This window comes from Dasypus novemcinctus, chromosome 26 (assembly GCF_030445035.2).
Source record: "Dasypus novemcinctus isolate mDasNov1 chromosome 26, mDasNov1.1.hap2, whole genome shotgun sequence".
Taxonomy (NCBI): Eukaryota; Metazoa; Chordata; class Mammalia; order Cingulata; family Dasypodidae; genus Dasypus; species Dasypus novemcinctus.
The window spans coordinates 22,933,546-22,951,326 of NC_080698.1; the positions used below are offsets into that span (position 1 = coordinate 22,933,546).

Genomic DNA, 17,781 nt, shown 5'->3' on the forward strand with positions numbered 1-17,781 from the left:
CAGGTAGTTTTCAAACCAGCAGTGTAGTGTGTTATATTCTCACTTTACAGCTGAGGAATGGAGGCCCAGAGAGATCATGAGACTTTGCAAAATTGTGGAGTATGGGAAAGACGTCGGTGCTGCTCTCACAACCTGAAAACTCAAAACCACTCATAACCCAGAAATCTTTGGTCACATAGTCAGAAACAATCCTCTTCTCTCACTGTTTTTTTTGCTCTTTGTTCCTCTTGTGGATTTGTCAGGTATAGCAGGCCCAAATTCTCTTCCTGGTCTCAGGATCTTTTGACAGGCATGCAGTCACCAAGGTGAAACTTGACGGAGATTAGGCTAGAAGAAACCAATGAAACACTCTACTTGCTACTCTACCTTGAGCATTAAAGAAGGTCAGTCTAGCCCTAAAAAGGAATGACTTTTTAAGGCTGATACAAGCTATAAGGATAAAAACTACATGAATGAACTTTGAAGACAATATGCTGTGTAAGATAAACCAAGCACATAACGATAAATATTGGTTGGGTTCCACTTACATAAAATACCTAGAATAAGGGACAGAAAATAGAATCGACTTTACAGGGACTGGGGGAAGGAAACTGGAGTAAATTGCTTAATGGGCACAGAATTTTTATTTGGGATGGTACAAACATTTTGGTAATGGATGGTGCTGATGGTTGCATAAGATTGTAAGTATAATTAAAGCCACCGAACTGTCCACTTAAAAATGCTTAAATTGGGAATTTTGTATATATATGCATATGTTGTCACAATTAACAACAAAAGAAATGAAGCAGCATCTCAAGTCCATTGGTTGAGCTGACCGTCTAGAGATGACCTACCAATTAGGAGACCCATATGGCTAAGAAGTTCCGGTCACACGTTCGAAACTGTTTGAGCAGAGCCTCTCTGTGATCCTGGTTCCCAAAAGCAAATGTCTGCAGGAGCCAGTCGGGATTTATAATGATGTAAGAAAGGAGGTGTAAGGTGTAGTGGGAAAGGATGGCACCTGGTGTACCTAGAGGGGTGTGTGCTCTTCAACTTCAGGTTCAGCTTGGGGGCCAATCCCAACGGTGCTGGCACATGACAGTGTGAAGGCAGAAACCTCGTCTTTTTTTTCCCTCTATTTGTAATGTACATGGCACCTAGTAGGCTCTCATTAAATAGGTTGTGACTGAACGAATGAATCTCCGTAAGCCTCAGTTTCCTCATCTGAGAAATGGCCATGATAACAGTTCACAGCTCAGACTTTTTGAGATTCTGCACAAAGAGGACTTTGCCTCTAGTATCTGTAGGGTGTATGTAATAACCGAAATATTGGCTCTTAGTAATAGTTTAATAGTTTCCACTAATCAGTTAATCGATTCCTACTAAGTCAGTCCTTCTTGCTATACTTGGTAGACATAAACTTTTGGAAAACATGATCCAAGAACATCAACGCATCATCCACATTAGCAGTGGTCACTTTACCCATCTCCCGCTGCTCTTTTTATCCTGTCGTTTCTCTACATTTTCTAAAGTGTTTTTAAGACCCTCTACTTCACCCATAGCAATTGGAAATGATGAGATAATCTAACTGATTCTCCCCTTGTCTCCTCAATGACACCAGCCTTCGCTTACTTTGGCATTTATATCAAACATGTAATCAGTAGATCAGCTAGTTTGAAAATAGTCTCCACTGCAGAAATTCTCCCTATTAGTTATCTGTGCCATCAAGCCCAGGGAAAGCAAATTTCCTCTCTGTAAGTGAGCCACATGTGGACTGGGCTGGTGCCCATTCTTTCACTCCTGCACCTGTGTTTTTGTGCCTGAATATTTTATGAGCTCAGAGATACAGTTATAATTACCTTAGTTTGTGAGAACATTTAGCCGATTCTACTGGGCATTTTTGATTCTTGGTGGAGGGGGAAACATATCCTACTTATATATCCTAGCTAGAATAAAAAGAAAGATATCAGTCTTAACAGGACACTCACCACATTAAGGCTCTTTGTGCATTAACTATGGATAGGTATGTGTATGCACATATAAAATTATACGTATATATTGAATTAAACTAGAATTCAAATCACTGACAATGCCTATTTGGATGAATGTCAGAACACTCCAGGAGATGGATGCTTAAGTAATCTGCAATGTGGATTGCATTCTTTCATATGCTCTTAAACTTTAATTTTCTAATATTGATTCTCCTATTCAGAAGTCAAAATATCTTTTCTAGGAATGTGTATTTGGAATCCTCTTCTATATGCAATAATAATGGCCCAAGTAACAGTGCCTTAAATGATATAGAGGATTTAGTTCTCATTGTCTGCCCTGAAGCAATTCAGAGCTGATGTGGTGGCAACAGTGGAGACCCAGGTTCATTCTATTTTGTTGTTCTGCCATCCACAGCATGTTTCATGATCTCAGGTGGCTCTCCCAGCTCCCACCATCGTATCTTCACTCCAGCCACCTGGAAGTCATAAAGGATAAATGAAGGGTGTGCCCCATTCCCTTTACAAGTAAGGGAAGCTGCACATAACACTCACATGCTCACCCTGATGTCAGAATTAGCCCTAGCTGCATGGGAAACCATCAAATGTGGTATTGAACATGGGTGGACATTTGCCCAATTTAAACTTGGGGACTTGCTTACTCATACCTTTCAAACAAGTTGCTGTGGACTATAATCTTCTCACCATGGCATCCTGCTTGTTCTATTGCATGCTGTGTCCCGAAAAGACCAGTAACTGGCACATCAACCATACATGACACATACTGCTTAAGTGAATGAATCACACAGTATCCATTCTATCTTCAGAACTTACTTTGTGTGGCATTCAAAACGAATCTCTGTCACCTCCGTTTCATTGCTCTTTCCATTCCAGTTGTTTACAAAACGTCCCATCTCAAGTGCGTGCCTTTACTTGGTTTGAAGACACCTGCCATGGGCAGCTCTTCCCTGCACCCCTCACCAGGCCAAGCACCCACACTTCATTTAACTGTTGCATGCTTTCATAAGCTGGTGTCCTTCCCCCATTCCTTGTCTCTCGCCTCCAAACACATCCCAGTTTGCTCATTTCTTGTTTAAAAGTGTGATCTACAAAATGGAGCACATTTCTCAGTTTTGCAAGTAACAGATGGACAGAAAGCAGTCTGTTTCATGTGCTTTTGATGGGCACCCTGTCTTTTCCAAACTTTTGAGTGCAGATATGCATGTGCATACATTTCCGCCTACACACCCTGCCCCCGCCAAAAATACATAATAAAATAAACTTCCTGGCAAGTGGGGAAATGAGGAAGAAGCTCCAGTTGAGTAGTGCAGAGTCTAGGAGTACGGGGTGCTGGGTCCAGAGCGCATTTTGTCCCTCTCAGCCACGTAGCACTCGTGGGGTTTTGGTTTGCTCGCTGGCTCTGCCGCTGATTTCATCTTGCTCTTTCTACCCTCTGTTTCCCCTTGCTCAGGTGCCCTCACCTTATTATTATTATTCTTTAATGTTTTTACTTTTTACGTAATTGTAAGATGCCTCAAATCCAAGGAGGTGCTGTGTGTACTACGCTGTGTGTGTTTTAGAATTACATCAGCTTTAGCCACCCTTACCTAGTCCTCGGCCCTGGGCATTGTTCTAAGCACTGGATGTAAAATATTTAATTTAATAATCCTGTGCCATAATTACCATTTTCATACTCTTTGAGAAAAATAGACTAAGAGAAGTAAGTGACTTGCTTAAGGTTCCTTTTTGGAGAAGGTATTCTGTACCAGCTGGTTTGCTGCCTGACCTCACGCTATTGAGCAGTCTTTATGCTCCTCTATACTCTCTGGTGACTTGGAAGCTCAGCTTTACCAGGGCAAGCTATGGTTGTTGTCATAGTTTACTGTGCATTAAATAAATGTGGGAAGCGGATATGACCGAACGGATAGGGCGTCCACCTACCACGTGGGAGGTCCAGGGTTCAAACCCAGGGCCTCCTGACCCACGTGGTGAGCTGGCCCACGCACAGTGCTGATGTGCGCAAGGAGTACCGTGCCACACAGAGGTGTCCCCCGCGTAGGGGAACCCCACGCACAATGAGTGTGCCACATAAGGAGAGCCGCCCACTGCAAAAAATGTGCATCCTGCCCAGGAATGGCACCGAACACACGGAAAGCTGATGCAGCAAGATGACACAACAAAAAGAGACACAGATTCCCAGTGCTGCTGAGAATGCAGGCAGACACAGAAGAACACACAGCGAGTGGACACAGAGAGTAGACAACTGGGGGGGGGTGGTGGGGGAGGTAGGGAAGGGGAGAGGAAAAAAATCGTAAATATAAATAAATAAATTAAAGCCAAAAAATAGACACAGCAACCTCCTCCCCCACCCCTCACTCCCCATACCAGTGAAAACAGAACTATGCCCAAATCTGCTGGCAATACAAGTGAGCACCTGGGCAGAGAGCTGTAATTAGTAATGGCCCGGTTTCCATTGCTGTTATAGCATTCAGTTCACGTCTTTTGGCTACTCTAATGTCTCGTACAAACTGGGGATAAGCATATGTAAGTTCTCCCTAATGCTGGGAGGACTCTGGGTTCTACCCTAGACCCTTAAGCTCTGAGGGTGGAAGTTGTGTTTTATTTACAGCTGCCATGTGAAGACAATTACCGGCAGCCGTAGTAGGGAATGAATACCTTCTGTGGTTTATTTTTAAAACAAAACAAAACAGACAAACAATCAGTTGCCAAAGCATCCCCTTATAAAGGCCGTGCGAAAGAATAGGACGGGTGGTTAGAAGGAGAACTTTATCCTCTAACAAGTCCAGGTTGGTGACGCACATTTAAGAAATGCTTTTAATCCTCACAGGTATCTTGCAAATTAAGCGACCAGGCAAGCAAAGTTTCCTTTTCCTTTTCAGACATTTCTCCCGATACTCTGAACTAAAATAGGAACCTTTTTCTCTAATGGCAGCACGTCATTGTCCTGCCATTTATTTAGATGAGACAAATAGTCAAATGAAAAGTATCTGGGATATTTCTGATGTAAAAAGTCTTTCCCTAAAAGTTGCAGACTTGGAGGAGACCTCAGTTGTGTGAAACCACTCTCGTGGGTGGTTGCAGTCTAGGCAAGTAAGGGTAGTTGGTTACTCCCACCCTTTTCATGTGAGAATGACCTGCCTTTTTATTTTTACGGTGATCTCCCCACAGCGCTGTTGCAGACTCTGGAGGGAGTTGGTGCAGAGCTGGCTGTGCCCTTTTACATCATGGACCTTACTGTGGGTTTAGTTTACGGGAAGAGTTGCCATCCTCTTGTAAAACTAAACCCTAATTCTAGGCCAGGCCATCCTCTAGACATTGGTTCAGATCCAGAGTCTTAGAAGTCATTTGAAAGACCCTTACCCTCAGTGAGGCTTTAAAGCTGATCATATTTCCATTATTCAGAGCAAACGCTTGAAAATGTTAAACCAACTTGCCTTTGATGAAGGCAGCTAAAGAAATCTTTCTTTATGAGTTCTCTGTTCTCTTCTTTGAGGCATGGAAACTTGGAAACATTTTCACAGCTTCTTGCTTATTTTAGAGGCAAGAAACATGCAGTCAGAGTGATCACATTTTTAGATTTATAACAGGTGACGGCAAAAGGAGAACATTGTGCTCATGGAACTGCTGGTGCCACTTCCAACTTCTAGCCTCAGTATATTTATTAACATCTTTTGAGTAAAGTCTTAAAATTATCTATTAAGCACAATTTTTCACCCTTTGTGACAGAATACTGGTGCTGCCAAGAAGCTTTTAAGCTGTAAATGAAAAGGAAAAACAATCTTGCATTTAATCTTGTTTTTTTTTCTTTAGTGAATTATCTTAGAATTGAATTTTGTCATGAGTGCTTTTATTAGAATTTAAAACTATGATATCACCTTTTCCTTCTGTCTGGACTTAGTTTTCCCACTGTTCAAAAGACCATCTTTGAAGTTCGGTATCTTAGTAAAAGTTTAAAAAAATATCCTTTAATTTAAATTTCCTTTTTCTGTAGGTAACCAAATCTGAGTGGCTTGTTTTGTCCAAGCTTTAGGTATGCATTTTTTTCTGATAGCTTTTCTCGTCTCCATTTTCCTGTCTTTCTCTTTTATTTCTTCATTATTAGAAGTTGTTTTTTTTTCTTCCCAGATTTGGTTGATCAGCCACATCGTCTGAGTGTATAAAATTTTTTGTATGGCCATGAACCTAGAAAATGGGTTTTAAGAAAGCATTTGCACCATCTTATCCTGCAAATTAGAGATTCTGACGAGATAAGGACTTTTGGTATGCCTCATGTATTTTCTTGTAGTTTTATGCGAGTTGAAATTTATTATGAATCAAATTATCTTTTTGGTATTCTTGCAGAATCTGTACATGCCAGCAGAGAAGTGAAATTGATTTAACATTCAGTTATTTACGTATCATAGTGTTTGAAATGTGTAAACGCTCTACTTATATTAGTTATTTTTTTCCTAATAACCTTTCAGAAGAGTCCACTAATGAAAGCCATTACCAATTTTTTTCATTTAGGGTGTGGTCAAGTGAAGTGTTTGCTGTAATTCTATATTTTATATGAAACATAGTTTATAATGGAAAATGAAAATCTGTGTTAAAATTGCCTCTTTCTCTAGAAAAAAATGAACAGGAAGAGCTTCTGGAATTAGAAGAGGGATTAGCATTGCTTAACATTTTTATTACTCAACATGCAAGTTTAATCAGTTTTCAAATATTTGCTTTAAGGGTGAAAACTTTTATAAGTGGCTATAAATTTCCATTATTATTAATATAAAAACAGCTCTCTTTCTATGAATGGACAAGTAGTTTCAGACATCAATAATATTTGTTTCAAATTGCCCTCTGCAATTCAGTGTAAATGTGTCCATTTGTTATAATGTATAAAAATGACTGAAGCAACTGGGAAAATCAGAACTTTGTATAGCTGCAGCATCCACACTCACCATTTTGACAGTTGTTTGGCCGCTGCACAGATTAGAACAAACTGGTAGTCACTGTGCCTTATATTTGGGCGCAGTTTTTGTACAAATTAAGGACACTTGTAAAAATAACTCTGTTTTCTGATGTACAGCAGCTCTATACTTAACACTAGGATTGCAAAGCTCAGTGAAATAATTTGATATCATGTGTGTCTGAGCAGACCTCATGTGAGCTCCTCACCTTCAATAAGTTTAAAAGGAAGCTACTACATAGCAAAACTGAATAAATACGTTCAGAGCTCATAAAAATCCTTAAGTGACGGAGCCTAAATTCAAAGTCAGTGCTTAATGAAATCCCAATGTGAGGATATATTACTAAATCCAGCATCCTAGTGAAGTATCAGGCAAATACAGAGAAATTTCCTAAAAATTTATAAAGTTTTGGAGGTGTAGGCATGTAAAAGAAGTAAAACTCCAGTGTCTGGAGGAAGTAATCCATTCTGAATTTCTGAAATGATGGGTTTCTAGTTTTTATCAGTAGTACACAAAATGGTGTAGAAAGGTGTGTTTAATTTTATTCTCCTGCTTTGATCAAAGAGTCCAGTGAAATGCTGAGTTTTATTATTTAAATAAGAAATAACAGTCTATTTTGGAAAGCTAAATAGAAAATGCCATCCTGGCTTTTCATGACTAGCTGGAGTTTCTGCACTTAGAGCTGTGTGTGTAGCTCCATGGGCTGGGTCCAGTTATTGACTCCACCACTATCTTGTTTTTGTTGTGCTTGCATTCCTTAATTTCTTTATACCTCCATTAAGGTTTGAAGAAAAAGGCATTTTGTAGGAAAATACTGAGTAAATAATTGTTCAGTTGCTAGGGCACCAATTGCAAAGGTCATGCATGAATAAATGAAATTTGAGAACTTACTATTGTAAGGACACTCTGAAGGAGGGTCCAAGATTTTTATTTATTTATTTATTTTAACCCTTGCCAGTTGCTTTCTGTTCTGATTTTTTTCTTCATCAGATTTGATGGGTCTATCATGATTTCCAGTTTCACTACATCAGTGGGACGATAGGGAACGGAACAGATTTTGTTTCGGTGTTTTCTGCGCCCTGTGGATTCAGCAGATGCTTATTGTATGTTGGTTAAACAGGTGTGGTCTGTTGGAAAGAATTCTGTACTTTGAGTTGGACAGATTTGTATTTTGACCCCCACACCAGACATTACTTATGGGTTCTTCTTGAGAAAATTAATGGACAGCTGTGCAATTTTTTTATCGTGTATTATATGGGAAGAAGCTCTTTTTCACAAACTTGGGTGGATCACAGATGATTATCAGTCATGACTGTTTAGGAACCACTGTCCAGTGATTGCCAAACTCACCTTATTATGTAAAAGACCAATGCCTACAATATATAAAACTCAGAATTATTCTCTACAAGGGGCGCTAGCTAATGGTGTTTTAACTAGATGAATGATCCGTAAAGAGGCCAGAGATTTTAGGGCAACATAAATTTTTACTTTGTGCACTTAAAAATAGCCAATAATACCTTCCCATTCCCATTTGTTTATGGGGTTTTTTTTGGTCTTTTAGAGAAGTTTTCAGATTGGTCATTTTCAGGCTGTATATGTTCTTAAACAGTTTTGGTTCATACTCTTTTGACTTTCACTTTGTTTTTACAGAAATGTTTGCTGTGCTAGCCAACATGTAAAAACGGAGATTTTTTTTTTTCCTGAAAAAATCAGATAACTCTACATCATAACAAAACTAGCACAAGTCAAGGTGGGGCTGTTCTCTTAACTTAGATGTGTGCTCTCCTGATAGCCACAGTCCCCACTGTTCTCTAGTGCTTCTCACTGACACACCAGATGTTGAATGCTGTTTGTCACCACACATTTGCTATTGTTTTTTCAAATAGCAGAGCTAAGAGGGAGTGAAGTGATCTATTTTTTTAATATCCTTATTAAATGGGGAAAATATATTAAACCAAGAGCATTTAATATATCCCTTGATTCTCCTCACTCATTTTAGTTAACTAATAGCTCTTGATCATTTTGAGTTTGCAGTGAATCAGATTCAGGACCAATAAATATTTTTTGTTGACTTTATGCTGAGTATTGTATTAGCTACACTCAATATGTCTCATTTAATTCTCCTGACCAGCCTTTGAGATAGATGATGATGATGATGGTGATTTTTAAAAATAATTTTTATTGTTTTTTTTTTTAAGATACATAAATCACAAAAAAATGTTACATTAGAAAATATAAGTGATGGTGATTTCAATTTGCTTAAGAGATGAAGAAACAGAGTGACCCAGAAGTAGATTGTAGATTCACCTCAAACAACAGAGCTCTAAACTAGAAGGTCTGGACCTTATACTCAGACCTGGGAAGTTGTGTTATTTGGAATGAAATGATAGGCTTATGCTACTCGAGGAGATAACTGTGAATTACTGATGGTGCTGGGCCCATCACCAGTCTCAGGTCTGTGGAAAGAGAGAAAACTGAGAAGCTAGTCCCAAATTTGGGGTTATCTCTCCATGCCTCCTTCAGTTCCATTCACTTAAAGTATAAGTAATTTCATGTTTTCCTTCAATATGTATGGAACAGCTGCTGTGTGCTGGGATACAGCTGCAAACAAAATACCATATTTCAACAGTTATATCAAGATTTCTCAACCTTGGCCCTATTGACATCTTGTGCCGGATAATTCTCAACTGTGGGAGGCTAGTGTTTTATATAATAGGATGGCCAGCCACCTCCGTGGCTTCTCCACAATCAATGCCAATAGTGTCCCTCTGCCACTCGCCTACCCCTGGGTCAGGACATTCAAACTTGTCTCCAGACATTGCCAAATGCTCCCTGCAGAGCAAAATTACCCCCCAGTTGAGACTCACTGAGTTATATGATGCACATTTTCACATATTAGTGACCCTGTAATTCAGATACATCATACAGTCGATGGCCTCGTGGAATTATGATTGGCAGTGGTGATTCTTCATTGCATGTGGAATACAGTGCTTCAGCCTTGCTCGTTTCCTCTAGCTTATTCTCAGAGCTCATAACCTCCTGGCTGCAGTGAAAGTCTAGAGAATAAATTAAAGTGAATATACATCCTTCTCCGTTTGAAGAACTCTGTGACTTTAGGACTAACTGAAACTCCCTTTTCCACAGCACCAGACAATCACATACTATGTGATAATCAAATTGGCTGGGAGCTAGAGCCTGTTGAATTCATCCGGGAATGGCTGGATAGCTGGGACGGCTCTGCCTTGCCAAAGTATAATGTTGGGAAAAAAAATTTCGGTTTTAATCTACAGCCTTTCCTCCCTGGAATGTATTATCTGTGTGATTTTAGCTACTGAATTCAAGCCCTTTGGGACCTACAGAATGGTATAATTGGCCAGCTGGCGTTCTCTAATCCCCACAAAAATTCCCTATGGCACTAAAGGTGTTTTGCATGGTGCCCCGTGAGATCCGACAAACTGCAGTGATTCTGTTGCTGAGGAAGAAAGGAATTACGTAGAAACAACAGCGTGTATCATATAGGCCTCCGCAGAGTGAGGGTGTTTGTCTTTTATTCTCCTTCACTTGCCTCTTTTGAGAAATGTCCTTGCAGTGGATAGCAAAGGGGCAGAGGTGAGGGTATGACTCTTAGGCAATATATGAGTAGGATGTTTTGTATGAAAGGTTACAGTCTTGGCCAGCACATTGTAAGCAAAGTGCCAGAAACTTCCTACTCGATTAGGAAAATTTGACTACTTTGACAAACATCTAGTGAAACCACTGATCCAGCAGACACTGAAAGTCCTTAAAAGTGAAACTCGAATCAAGACACATGTGGGAGATGGAGTGAAGTAACCTGAGCTAGAGCGGCTAATCTACATGTTTTTTTCTGGGAGATTATCATCACATGCTATAAACAGCAGGTTTTGTTTGCTCAAATAATTGTGCCAAATTAAATAAAACCGGCAAAGGCTATTGTTTATTGGACACTTACTGTATACCTAGGAACAGTCCCAACTACTCAGAATACAAAATTAAAACTCGCGCGCAGGTAGGCACAGAGTAGGTATGCTTGCCGATCCTCTTCTCAGGGAGAGCCATGAAGCGGAGGCGTGAAGTGGCTTGCCCGAGACATACCGTTGTTGAACACGCACCCACCTATGCCCCTGCTAAGCTTCCTGATTGATTGGTTGAGTCATGCGTTCATTATTTTTTAAAATTACTGTTTCTCTCCATGTTTCAAACTATAAATTGTTACATCTAATACTGGACTTGTGATTTAGTTACAAAATATTTCGACAGCACAGAGTTTACACATCTGGCTGGAAGGTTATTAACACGCAGCTAGGGATTAATTAGTGTTTTGTGTCTCCCAATATAATCCCAAAATCAGCACCCCCTCTCTAGCGGTAAATGAAATCACACTGGACAATAAGTTTCTGGTTATCTGTCAGAGGTATGATCAAGGCTGTGTGCTCTGAGAGTAACTCCACAATTGGTAGAAGCTGAGAAACAAAGTATATGTTTTAATGTAATAAATAAGAATGTTAATTCTTGCTCTGCCTGGGAGATTTGCAACAGGGGAACAGAAAAGGATTTAATTTAGTTGCAGAGAAGGGTTTAATTTAGAAATGATTTCATAAAGACATAGGCTATAATTAAGAAGAATGAAGGGAGAGGAGGAGGACCACAATCCTGCACTTTTCAGTGGGACTATGTAATGGTGAATCTGCTACCACCTTCAGAAGTGTCCTCTATACCGCATGAGTCACAGTGTACATGCTTTATTCCAGATGGGATGCTTATCCACAGGTAAGCCACGTGCAGGTATGATTTTCCATTGCAGTGGCTGAGTGCAGTCTTAATTTTGTAAATGAGAGGCCAAAAATACCTGTGCTTGGTAATTAGTGTCGCTTATTGCATCAGTGTGCTATTTTGGCACTGCTCTCTTCTGTTGCCGAAATTCGAAGACATCTGTTTACTTTCAACTCTGAAAGACCTTTTCAAGCACATGAAATTTGTAGGACATGAGCTTCTTCCTACATTAGCGCTCCTTGCGAGATCTGATCTCTTCTAGAACATTTTCCCCCAATTATTGAAAATTAGTGAAAACATTTGAACAAATTTAGACATGGTATGATGAGGAATGACAGCTCCTAATAAAGGAAAGCACGTTCTGCTAAAATCCCTTCTTGGGGGAAGTGTGCTCTAGTTTAGTGAGGAAGTGTTTCAGAGGTTTTCAGCAGAAGCTCATTCCTTTTTAGAAGAGGCACAAGTTTCTTTTGAAAATCACCACAGTGGACGGACCAGGGTGACAGTGCTTTTATTGGCGGAGATAACTAGTCCAGCTTCATCCTGTCCGCATTTGGACTTTTGATCCCATGCTAATTTGTGGGCCTGCCAAAAGAGATAAACTATTGTGGACAAAAGGTCAGACCGGTTGGCCTGTGTGATGAGCATCTGTTCAAAGTACATAGACAAACGTTTCAAAATTCACGATTCATCAGAGTAACTTACAACGGAAAGGACAGTACCTTATGTTATCTGAGTAATTATACATATGAATACATGATACAGTTTATGAATCAATTGGGTGACCAGTGCCAGGCCATGTGGGAATGACAGATTAAGATTAAGGGAGAAAGAAGTTCTCAGTGAAGGCATGTCAGTGATAAAAAGGAAATCTAAAGAACTGGAAGTTGCCCAGATCAAGGTGAGGAAGTTTATCTTTCTCTTAGGACGTGTTCAGGAGCATGTAACAGAAAATCCAGGACAAACAGGACTGCAGCAAAAACTGGGATTTGTCAAGTGAAGTTCCTGAAAGGTCTGGGGGTGGAAGGAGCTCTCAGCTGGGCTGGATGTGTGCGCCTGTCTGGCTCGGCTTCACTTTGAGTTGGTCCTTGGTAATGCCGAGCCAAAATCATTTGGCTTTCAAAGATAATGGAATGAGAGCTCCTTTCCCTTAAATTTTTCTGTAGAGGTCTCACCTTTGAAACAGACAATCACTACTTTCCGGGGGCTGAACTCTGCCTAATTACAAGGTTTGGATTTCTGCTGGCCTCTTTCTCTAGTGCAGGTTCTATCCTCTTGCTTCCTTTTTCCAGCAAGACAGATATGAATTAAAAGTGGGAGGGTAGTTCCCTGAAAGGAGATGTGAGTGCGTCTTCACAGGGAGAGGAATCCATGCTTGGAAGCCAAGAACAGCGCCTGTTCTATAGGAACCAGGATGGAAATGGTGGTCTGTTAATTCATTCTTTCAGTCATCCTTTCAACAAATATTTTCAACAAGTATCTCCTATGGCCAGGTACCATTCCAGTGCTGGGGTTCAGCAGGGCATAACAGACCCCCAAATCCTTGTCTTCTTAGAGCTTCCGTTGTCTTGCTCTTGGTGGTGGTGGGGTCAGAAGTGGGGCATCTTCTCCAGATGTGGAGTGACTGGTTGCCATAGATACAATAAGGGAAAAGGAGATTGACTGATTCTGGAGAGGAAGAAGGAATCAAGGGAATAGGAGATTAGGTGTATTGGAGAGAGAGGCTCGAATGCCTCTACAAAGAGGCTGACATGGAATACCTCGAGTATTTTAAAAAGCACACAAGGACTGAGCATGTGTGTGTAAAGAGCTTTTTTGTTAATTGGGAGTGAGAGTTAATGCATTTACCTCTGAGAACGCAGTCTTGATACTGTGTTATTTTAGATGCTTTGCCCGCCCTGGAAGAAGCACTGAGTTGATGATCTAATGGCTTGTTACCCCTGTTAATGTCTATGATTATCTTTGTCACACTGGGAATATAGCTGTCAGGGAAAGAGAAGGGCATTTCTTCTTTACTTTCAATAACAGAAGTAACTTGCTAACACTTCAGTGAAGAGGCAACAGCACTTGAAAAATATAAGAAAACAAAAAACAAAAAAACCACACACACAATGTCATTGGTACCTTAAAGTATGGTGGCTTTTAATAGGAATGCTTAAATTGTCTGGCCAATGGCCTGATTTTTTTTTTTTTAAGTCTTAGCTCTTTAGAGAATTACCTGATGGCTTTAAACAAAAACAAAAAAGCATGGATGTAATATGGGTGCTAGTAACTGAGGAAAAATTGGGACTTAAATGAATAGATGGAAAAATAAAAATTGCATAGTTTTTCCTGTTGATAGTAGGCAGGAGAGTGAGTAGTCTGTGGCCATTTAAAACGATTTGAGGGGGAAACGGACTTGGCCCAGTGGTTAGGGCGTCCGTCTACCACGTGGGAGGTCCGCAGTTCAAACCCCGGGCCTCCTTGACCCGTGTGGAGCTGGCCCATGCACAGTGCTGATGCGCGCAAGGAGTGCCCTGCCACGCAGGGGTGTCCCCGTGTAGGGGAGCCCCACGTGCAAGGAGTGCGCCCCGTAAGGAGAGCCACCCAGCACGAAAGAAAGTGCAGCCTGCCCAGGAATGGTGCCGCCCACACTTCCCGTGCCGCTGACGACAACAGAGGCGGACAAAGAAACAAGACGCAGCAAATAGACACAGAGAACAGACAGCCGGGGGAAGGGGGTAATTAAATAAATAAATAAATCTTAAAAAAAAAAAAAGATTTGAGGGGTACAGATGTGAAAGGGGTGATCTGCTCTTTATAGGCTATCTGATCAATTAAAGCATCATTAGAAATTAAGTATGTAGAGGGGAATTGGGGGCTGGGCAGTGTCAGGGGAAAGGCTGTGATTCACGTGAGGATGGTGATGACAGCTTTGTGTTTAGCATGTGTGTTCCCCTCCCCGCGGGCGTCTGTACTGTGTGTACCTTTTGCACAGCTCACCGTATCAGGGAACCAGTATTATCCTAATTTCATAGGTGAAGAATTGGTGGTAGAGAGAGATTAAGAAACTCAGTTTCTCCCACTGTCGAATGGCAGCCCAGGACATTAACTCAGGTCTTCCCCACTCCATAGACGTTGGTTCTTACCACTCGTTAAGACCACAAAGATTGTGGCGGGGACATCCGCATACAGCCCCCTGCCTTTCCCTGTGACTCACAAAAGAACCCCGTGCTCCGGACTGGGTTAGCTTGGCCAGCTCCAGGGACGTGAAGAATGCGGCCTCACCCCCTTCTTGTGAGTGCCTTGAGGTAAATCTCAACCTTTCCCAAGGCATGCAAGCACCTGAGGATTGTCCTGTAGCTCTTATAGACAGTGCCATTGTCAGATGCAACAATACCTACCGATGCAGAATTGAGGAAGGCTTCCATCTTTTCTAGCCCATTCTCATTTTATCTTTTTCTATTGGAAAAGAATCTTCTTTCCCTGCCAGTTGAAGTGACAGTCATTTCTAATCCAGGTTTTCTAGCATTTTCTGTAAAGCCTCTGGTGAAACCTTTTCATAAGTGCTATATCCTTTGTAGTTGGAGTAGGGTAGCCACTAGATCGGTAGTTTATAGGGTTCTTGGTTTTGTAATACTCCCCTCTCTTCAGTTTGCGTGGAATTCATGCTTCTTTAACCCGTGTTAGAGTGTACATTAACCTTTGTGCTAGTTTAGAAAGATGTGCTTTCCTTCCATATTGTGGATTTCTCATCAAGGCTACATACCTACTTCAGGCAGTGTAGACTTCATTTTCGCGTGGTGGTAGTTCTCTACGTGTTTACATCTGGACCGTGGAACATCCAGGTGCCTCCTAATCTGGCCTCTTGCATCCTTGAGGGCTGAGGACTGGCGTAATTTTCCGTGGTTCTCTGGTGCCTGTAAACAGTGCCCGCCTCTGAGGCAGTCTACAGAAAGCGTTTGTGAAGCAATGTGCTAGGGCTTCTTGGCAATAGTTTATTAGCTATTGATTTTTGTTCTTGTCCTTTAATTTTTCTCAAAGTACAGAAATTATGCGCTCAGTCATTGATGCGGCTGTTTATTTGCTCTCCCAAAGTCTTCCTTGTCTCACGGGCATTAGTGAAATAGCTCAAACCCAAATCAAAACGGGTAGAGTCAGAATCGCACTTCAGGTCAGCCACGGAGGTGGTCCGTGCTTAGCACCGGAAGTGCTAAATGAGGTCCCAGAAGCCACCACTCACTTCACTGGGCTGCCTTGGCCCCTGTCCTAACAGGCAGGGTTTCAAAGTTTTTATCTGCAATTCTGCTTCAAGCAGGGAAGGAGAATTCTTTGCTGGTTTGAGATCTGGGAGTGACAGGCCCTCATTTTAACCACATCAAGACTCTGACGATGAAAGGGTCGAATCATTGTCATTCATTGAATTTGTTGAACTGTGAGAATTCCTCTAAGGACCCATCTGGAGGCCCCTTCTCTTCTCACTCTGTACACTCTCTCCCCAGGCAACTTCACGACGGCTTAAATTACCATCTCTTCCACACACGCTCTCAAATTGATATTTCTGGCTGATATCTCTCTTCTGCGATGAAGGCTTGTCTAGCTCGCTTCTTTTTGATGTTGCTGCTTGGGTTCTTAGGACAACTGAAAGCCCAACTCCTTGCCTCCAACCTGATGCTCGTCTCTTGCGGCCTGACCGTGTGAATGGCACAAGCACGTGTCCCTTAGCGTTAGCCACAGGCTGGAATTCCACTCTCACACCATCCGCCTCCTGTTATTAAGGCATGTCAGTTTTCTTGAATCCAAATTTTCCCCCCAAATCTTGGCCAGCATACTATTATTATTATCTCTTGACTGGATGATGACGGAAGTCTCTGAATGAGTCTCCAGGTTTGCTCCTTATGTCCTCACCATTGTCTGCTTGGAAGCTGGAGGATCTTTAAAAATCGGACTTTGATTGTATCGCTCTTGTGTTGACAGCTTTTCTGTGGCTGTCCATTGCTCTGAGGATATTTCCGGACCCGGCGATGGTGATGACTTTCCTTCATGACCTCTTCCTGCCTACCTCCAAGTCCCCCACCAAGCCTGCGGTTTCCCTGGCCAGCCCTCTCCCATAGCTGCGTCTACGTCAAGGATTCTTTTCCTCCTCCCCTACCCAGTTAAATTCTCTCTAATGCCTTGGGCCTCAGCTGAACGCGTTTCCTTCAGGAAGCTTCCCTCACCTCCTACTAAATCAGAGGCTTACCTGGTCCCCCAATGCCGTGCCCACCTTTGCTCCACCACGGCCATCAGTGGTGTCCTCGAGAGAAACAGAGAGAACCGTGCTAGTGTAGACATGCAGGCCAACGGAGTGGTTAGAAGAGAATTAAGGGAAGCGGACTTGGCCCAATGGATAGGGCGCCCACCTACCACATGGGAGGTCCGCGGTTCAAACCCCGGGCCTCCTTGACCCGTGTGGAGCTGGCCCACATGCAGTGCCGATGCGCACAAGGAGTGCCCTGCCATGCAGGGGTGTCTCCCACATAGGGAAGCCCCACGTGCAAGGAGTGTGCCCCATAAGGAGAGCCACCCAGCATGAAGAAAATGCAGCCTGCCTAAGAATGGCGCCATATGCAGGGAGAGCTGACACAACAAGATGATGCAACAAAAAGAAACACAGATTCCTGGTGCCGCTGATAAGGATAGAAGCGGTCACAGAAGAACACACGGTGAATGGACACAGAGAGCAGACATCTGGGGGGGGGGGGGGGAGAAGGGGAGAGAAATAAATAAAAAATAAATCTTTAAAAAAAAAAGAAAGAAAAGAATTTCTGTTGTTGGCTTTTATTAATAGATACCAAAAAGCGCTTCTGAAAGTTTACCTACGGGCTCGGTAGTAAATTAATATTGCTTATTGCAATGGCAGTTAGGCAGTATAATAAACGTGATTGTTGTGGTTGTGCCGTCAGGGAGGGTGCAGCCTCCTGTTCGTCTACTGACATAATTTCTAGGCCCTCTGCACACTGCTGTACTTCCTCCTCCAAAGGAGGCTAGTGGAAGTACACCTTATCCTCTTTTCACTCAGCATAGTTAAAAGGGAAAAGGAA

General features: G+C 41.9%; 1 protein-coding gene and 1 long non-coding RNA gene across 5 annotated transcripts in view; both read left to right on the plus strand.

Annotated features, from left to right (window-relative positions):
- Positions 1 to 17,781, plus strand: part of PTPRG (protein tyrosine phosphatase receptor type G) — a 698,663-nt gene that overhangs the window by 340,719 nt on the left and 340,163 nt on the right. The gene's annotated exons all lie outside the window — the stretch shown is intronic.
- Positions 11,904 to 17,452, plus strand: LOC139437648 (uncharacterized). The gene is made up of 2 exons (XR_011647543.1): positions 11,904 to 12,620; positions 16,676 to 17,452. It is a non-coding gene; the product is annotated as an uncharacterized lncRNA (long non-coding RNA).